This window comes from Loxodonta africana, chromosome 27 (genome assembly GCF_030014295.1).
Source record: "Loxodonta africana isolate mLoxAfr1 chromosome 27, mLoxAfr1.hap2, whole genome shotgun sequence".
NCBI lineage: Eukaryota > Metazoa > Chordata > Mammalia > Proboscidea > Elephantidae > Loxodonta > Loxodonta africana.
Window position 1 is genome coordinate 32,361,848 of NC_087368.1, and position 7,321 is coordinate 32,369,168.

Genomic DNA, 7,321 nt, shown 5'->3' on the forward strand with positions numbered 1-7,321 from the left:
ACCCTTGTGGCTGCAACCTGCCTGAACACTGGATATGCCTCAATCATAATGTCGCTGAGAACACCATGACCGACTAAGGAAATTCTAAGTACAACATACAATGCTGAAAGTACCAGATGAGAAATCCAAGGCTCGAAAGCCTTATCCTAGGTGTTGTTCTAAGTCCCAGAGTAGCCTGGGCAAGTCCCCTCTTTAACCCCACACCTCCTTCAACATAATGTCCAGGATATTGGACTATAGGATCTTCAAGGTGATATTGTTTTTTAATTGTGGGTTATGACTCACTTTGTAGAAGTATGGGGTGATTGCTAACCTAAAGATTAGCAGTTCGAACCCACCCAGCAGCTCCGTGGAAGAAAAGCCTGGTGAACTGCTTCCATAAAGATTACAGCTGAGAGAACCCTATGGAGCACCGTTCTACTCTGTAATACATGGGGTCGCCATGAGTCAGAATCAACTTGATGGCACCAGCTTGATTGTTTTTTGGGGTTTGTTTGTTTGACCCAATTTGTTAGTCATGGAATCAATTTGGGTGCTGAACGGTACCTTTTCTTTTAATGAAAGAGAATAGAAAACATCAGAGTACACTGCATAAAAAAAAAAAAAAAAAACAGGGCCGTCGAGTTGATTCCGACTCATAGCGACCCTATAGGACAGAGTAGAACTGCTCCATAGAGTTTCCAAGGAGCGCCTGGAGGATTTGAACTGCTGACCTTATGGTTAGCAGCCATAGCATTTAACCACTACGCTACCAGGGTTTCCATACTGCGTATAGTAAAGATAAATGTTATTTTGTGAAATTTTTGTTATATATACATATGTAGATTTTCATGTGCATGTATGTCTGTAACTGAGTTGCAATGTAAGATGTATTTCTTACAGTTAAAAAGAAAAAAGATCGAGAAAGTGTTCTGGAGTCCCTTTCAGAGGTAAAATGCTAGGATCTGAAAGGGCAGACCTCAAACGGGAGGCTAGACTGCTACCTAGAGTGGGTCAGTGCCCTCTGGTGGATGGAGAAGGGTGCCACCAGGCAGAGGTGCCAACGGGACAACTAGACCAGAGCCTACAGCCATCATTTTTTAATGCACGCCCTCCATCGTTGGTAGGATTCCTTGTGCATCCTAAGGCTTTTAAGGATTAGTAGCTTTAATTGTAGCAGCATCACAGGCTGTGAGAGCTTTTGGGACGGCTCTTGAAGCCATACATGGAAGCAACTGTGAGAGAGTGAACTCTAGGCACGCTGTTATGGATTGGATTGTGTCCCTCCCCAAAATGTGTGTTAACTTGGCTAGGCCATGATTCCCAGTATTGTGTGGCTGTGCACCATTTTGTGATCTGATGTAATTATCCTATGTGTTGTAAGTCCTAATCTCTATGATGTTAATGAGGCAGAATTAGAGGCAGTTATGTTAATGAGGCAGGACACAGTCTACAGGATTAAATTGTATCTTGACTCAATCTCTTTTGAGACATAAAAGAGAGAAGTGAACAGAGAGAGGACGGAACTTGAGCTACCAAGAAGAAAGAGCTGGAAGCAGAGTCTGTCCTTTAGACCTGGGGTCCCTGTGCCGAGAAGCTCCTAGACCAGGGGAAGGTCGTAGACAAGGCCTTCCCCCAGAGCCAACAGAGAGAGAAAGCCTTTGCCTGGAGCTGGAGCCCTGAATTTCGACTTCTAGCCTCCTAAACCGTGAGAGAATGTGTTTGTTAAAGCCATCCACTTGTGGTATTGCTGTTATAGCAGCACTAGATGACTAAGACACACTCAAGACCACAAGAGTCTGAAGCTCAGTTGTGATGGAAAGTTAAACTCGGAGCAGAGTACACTGGGACAACCTGTTGTGTGTAAATCGTGCTTCAATAAATCTAACCGAAAATAAAAGCCAAAACCAAACCCACTGCCATTGAGTGGATTCTAACACATGGCAAGCCCATATGTGTGTGCATATAGGAGTATCTGTAGGCACAGATACATAGACGTTTGTGTGTGCTGTACATATATATTCACATACATAATAAAGCAGGTATGGAACACAGTCATGGATACCTCCAGACATAATCAAACTCCTCACAGAATTGGTTTATGAGGTTTGAGGGCTTAGGGCCATAGTCTTGTGGAACAATTTGGTCAATAAGTACAACATCGTCTATAAAGTTTATGTTCTACATCCTAGTATGATAAGTAGCATCTAGGGTATTAAAAGCTTGTGAGCAGCCATCTAAGATACAACTGTTCGTTTCTACTTGTCTGGAGCAAAAGAGAAAGAAGGAAACCAAAGACTCAAAGAAGAAACTAGTCTGTAAGGTTAACTGCCTACACGAACCACAGCCTTATCTATCCAGAGACCAGAAATAGTTGGTGCCTGGCTACCATTACCAACCTTTCTGACCAGGGACACAACAGATGGTCCTGATAGAATGGGAAAAAATCATAGAACAAAACTCAGATTATTTTGTTTTAAAATTTTATTGTGCTTTAGGTGAATGTTTACAGCACAATTTAGGTTCTCATTGAAAAATTTATACACAAACTGTTTTGTGACGTTGGTTGCAATCTCCACAATGTGTCAGCACTCTCCCCTTTCTGCCCCCCGTTCTCCGTGTCCATTCGTCCAGCTTTCCTGTCCTTCCTGCCTTCTCATCTTTGCTTCTGGGCAGGTGTTGCCCATTTGGTCTCGTACACTTGACTGAACTAAGAAGCATGTTCCTCATGTGTGTTATTGTTTGTTTTATAGGCCTGTCTAATCTTTGGCTGAAAGGTGGACTTCGGGAGTGCCTTCAGTCCTGAGTCACGAGGGTGTCCGGGGGCCAGAGTCTCGAAGGTTCCTCCAGTCCTTGTCAGACCAGCAAGGCTGGTCTTTTTTTGTGAATTTGAATTTTGTTCTACGTTTTTCTCCCACTCTGTCCAGGACCCTCTGTTGTGATTCCTGTCAGAGCAGTCAGTGGTGGTAGCCGGGCGCCATCTTGTTCTTCTGGGCTCAGGCTGGTGGAGGCTGTGATTCTTCATTAGTCATTTGGGCTAGTATTTTCTTTGTGTCTTTAGTTTTCTTCATTCTCGTTTGCTCTGGACAGGATGGGACCAATAGAAATATCTTAGATGGCTGCTTACAACCTTTTAAGACCCCAGACGCTACTTAGGAAAGTTGGACATAGAATATTTTCTTTATGAACTATGTTATGCCAATTGACCTAGATGTCTTCTTAGACCAACGTCCCCAGCCCTCAGCCCCATGAACTTGGTCCCTCAAGGTGTTTGGATGGGTCTAGGAAGCGTCTATGACTTTGCCTTGGTCAAGTAGTGCTGACTCCCCCTATATCGAGTGTCATCTTTCCCTTCGCTAGTCTACTAGCTGGTTAGTCATTTCCCCTCCTCATTCCTTCCTTCCTTTGGAAACTCTAATTCTTTTTTTAAAAAGGCCAGACTTGCTGGACTGGTAGAGATTAGAGAAACCCCGGTGTTATGCATCTAATTATGTCCTCCCAAAAATATGTGTTGTAAATCCTAAACTCTATGCCTGTGGTTATAAAAATCCCATTTGGTTATAATGGGTTGTCTTTGTTATGTTAATGAGGCAGGATTAGTACAGGGTATATCTTGAGTCAGTCTCTTTTGAAATATAAAACAGATTAAACCATACAGGCAGCCCTGGTGGCACAGTGGTTAAGAGCTCGCTGCTAAACAAAAGATCAGCAGTTCAAATCTACCAGCCACTCCTTGGAAACCCTATGAGGCAGTTCTACTCTGTCCTTTAGGGTCACTATGAGTTGGAATCGACTTGACGGCAATGGGTTTGGTTTTGGTTTAAATCATAGAGTGAGCAGAGATGGGATAAGATAGATGCCAAGACACATGGAGATCTCCAAGGAACCAGGAAGCAGAAGTTGAAGAGACAAGGACCTTCTTCCAGAGCCAACAGGGAAAGACTTCCTCTAGAACCAATGCTCTAAATTTGGACTTGTAGCCTCCTAAACTCTGATAAAAAAAAATTCCGTTTGTTAAAGCCATCTTCTTATGGTTATTCCTTTTATTGTGGCACTAGATAACTAAGACACCCCAAGACTATCACCCTAAGCTACACTTTAAACTTGGAACTGAAACTACTCCTGGAGGTTACCTTTCAGCTAAATAAGACTGGCTTTTAAAATAAACAATATTACCTGTGAGTACTGTGCTCCTTTAAAAAAAAAAAAAATCCATTTGTGACGAAACTGTCAACATTTACCTTAAGCAAAGATGAGATGATGGGGGGCGCGGGGCAAGGAACTTGAATTAATGGAAGCTGAACAAGCAGGGCAGAAATACTGAGAATGCTGACACAATGAAGAAAATGTAAACAATGTCACTCAATAATATGTATAGAAATTGTTAAATGGGAACAGAAGTTGCTGTGTAAACTTTCACCAAAAACTCAGTATTAAAAAAAAAAGCAAAAGTGCCTATTTGATATCCCTTTATTCTTTTACTAAACAAGGATTTAATTTCCTCTCAGGAAATTAAAAGGCAAAATCTCTTAAAGAAAAGAATGATTTTGAAAACAGTCTTACAGAATGTATATGACTAAATGTCAACTAAGGGTACCCCACAAGTTCTGTGAGTTCCAAGGTGGCCCTTACGTTAGGGAATTTTTTTGGGCAGGTGAGAAGGGAGCGAAGCCACTTCGGGCAGAGCTGGAAAAAGGAAAGGGCTGTTTGAAGCCCACTTGTCTAGAGAAACGGGTTTGGCGGAGCAGGACATGAGGATGGCAAGAAATGTTGGTGGCAGACAATGGAACCTTGCCTTAGTTCCACACACGGTGGGTGTTGTGGATTGAATGGTGTCCCCCAAAAAGGTATGCTGAAATCCTGACTCTCAGGACCTGTGATTGTGACCTTGTTTGGAAAAAAGGTTTTTGAAGATGTTATCATCTTCATGACTTGAGGTCACAATGCAGTAGGGTGGGTCCTAGTCTAATCTGAGTGGTGTTGGTAAAAAAGAGAAGAGACTGGCAGACGGAGGCAAAAGGGCCATAGATGGAGTTGTGCTGCAGTTACGAGCCAAGGAATGTCTGGAGCAACCAGAACCTGGGAGAGACCAGAAAGAATCTTCCCCTGGAGCCAGAGAGCATGGTCCTGCTGACACACCAAATTCTGACTGTTGCCGTCGAGTAATTTCGACTCCTGAATTCTGACTTCTAACCTCCAAAACTGTGAGACAAAAAAAAAAAGTATATTCTTATAATCCACCCAGTTTGTGGTATTTTTTTATATTAGCCTTAGGAAATTAATACAGCAGGATATCCTCTTGGCCTTCAAGCAACCTCAAAGTTGGGCCCAAATATCTCCTTGCAACACATTTACAAATCATTACCAAGAATCTACTGTGTTCTGCACAATCACAAAGGGGGGCTAAACAGATGTGGCTGCTGTCCACAGGAAGCTTCCACCTAGTGTGGAAGAAAGTCAAGAATTAACACAGCGAGGCCAAAGTCGCAGAGTAAGGGCCAGAACCGGGTGCTACATGCGGGGTGTGGGCAAGCTTCCCAGAGGAAGGAATGCCCAGAACTGTGGTTCTCAACCCTGGCTGCATATCAGAACCACCTATGCAAGCTTTTCGAAATAACAAAGTCAGGCCTCGACCCAGCCCCAGAGATTCAGGTTTTAATTTGTCTTGGGTGGAGCCCAGGTATTGGTCTTTTTTAAAAGCTGCCCAGATGATGTCATGTGCAACCAGGGCTGAGAATCCCTGGCCTAAGCTAAGCCCCAGAATGAGGAGGAGTGAGCCGAGGGGAGGGCAACAGAGGCAAAGAAAACATGGCAGGCTGCTGAGCAGAGGACTTGGACAGGGTCCAGAGCAAATAAGGCCCAAAGGCCACATTAAAGGACTGGACTTTATGCCAAGAGCTATGGAGAGCAATTTACTGGAAGAATGATAGAATCAGACATGTTTTTAAACATTCAGCACTCTAGCCTTTCTTCTGAAGGAGTAAGAAGGGAAGCAAAGACGTAGACCTGGCAGAGGTAATGAGGCAGAAGCCACAGGACCAGGGCTGGATTAGGTGTAGGACACGGGAACTAAACAGAAGAGCAGGACAGGTGCGGGGAATTTGAGCATTAAAAAGAGAGAGAGCCATACCAACTGGAAAAAAGATAAATAACTACATGGATGTTAAAATCTATGAGTTCATAATTATAAACAGACAGGGAAAATATCATTCATCACCTTGCCAGAGTACCAACTCATTACTGTAAAATATGAAAAGAGAAAGAATCAAGCAGTTGATCTCCCTTTCATGTAAGAACTGTATTTCAGGGTAACTCTAAAGTTGACCAGAAAGGAAAAAATTTTTCGTAGAGTCCCAGCTAATAAGGATAGAAGAGATGATTAACGGATGTGCAGCGCGATAGATTGCTTTTGTGTGGCCTTTCTCGCCATGGTCATGGAGCTTCCACCCAGGTGATTGGGCAGAACTGTGCAGACAGGGTAATCACAGCCTACCAAGGGGACTGGTCAGTTTGGCCCACCCACTAGGCGTAAAAGAGAGCCAATTTCAGAGCAGAAGGAGGATACCACCACCACCAAGGCGGGAAAGACTGGCAGGAGATGGCGTGGTGGGCTTTCTAGCCCACACAGTGAGAAAGCAGAGTGCCTCTGGGCCAAGGGCACTTGGTGGAACTAGGTATGCTGACCCACAAAGCTGGAGCTAGAGCTGAAAGCCAAGGGGGCAGAGAGGCATGCCTGCGAGCACAGTTAGGAAGAGGCTGTCCTGATGGAAGAACTGCATCCTGAGCGTTCCTGAACGAACCTGAATTGTAACCTGTTGCTTCCCTAATAAGCCTCAAAACCATGGGTATTGTCTGTGAGTTCTGTGTGGCCATTGCAATGAATTATCGAACCCAGCAGAGAAGTAGTGAGTGCTGTGGGAGGGACGGTTGGTGTCAGAATTGGTAAAGATGGTGGAGAGAGGAGGTATGTCTGACCTCCACCTCAGAGGAATCAGCCTTGGGCTGTTGATCTTGATTCTCCTTCCCTCTCGTGAAGTTAGAGGAGGTCAAGCACCACCCCCATGTCATTTTTACAGAACGTTAGAACCATTAGAAAGGTTGATGGAAATTTTATAAAGAAGGGGTCTGGAAGATGCCATGTGCTGCCTCTGCTCCATCTCAGCCTCACTAAAAGTGGAAAACCAGGCATTAAGTCCCTCATGTTATGATTCAACAGGAAGTACACAGCCCTACCTATGAAGTATTCCTCATTACTGAACCTAAATCTAAACTGAACCTGAATCTAATGATACCACAAGGAAGCAATAAGCCAAATCCTAAATGTGGGGCACTCTAAAAGTCA

The 7,321-nt window shown here is 43.9% G+C and overlaps 1 protein-coding gene across 2 annotated transcripts in view; it reads right to left on the minus strand.

The window, feature by feature from the left end:
* The window catches only part of GLB1 (galactosidase beta 1), a 116,021-nt gene that overhangs the window by 90,466 nt on the left and 18,234 nt on the right, over nucleotides 1-7,321 (minus strand). The gene's annotated exons all lie outside the window — the stretch shown is intronic.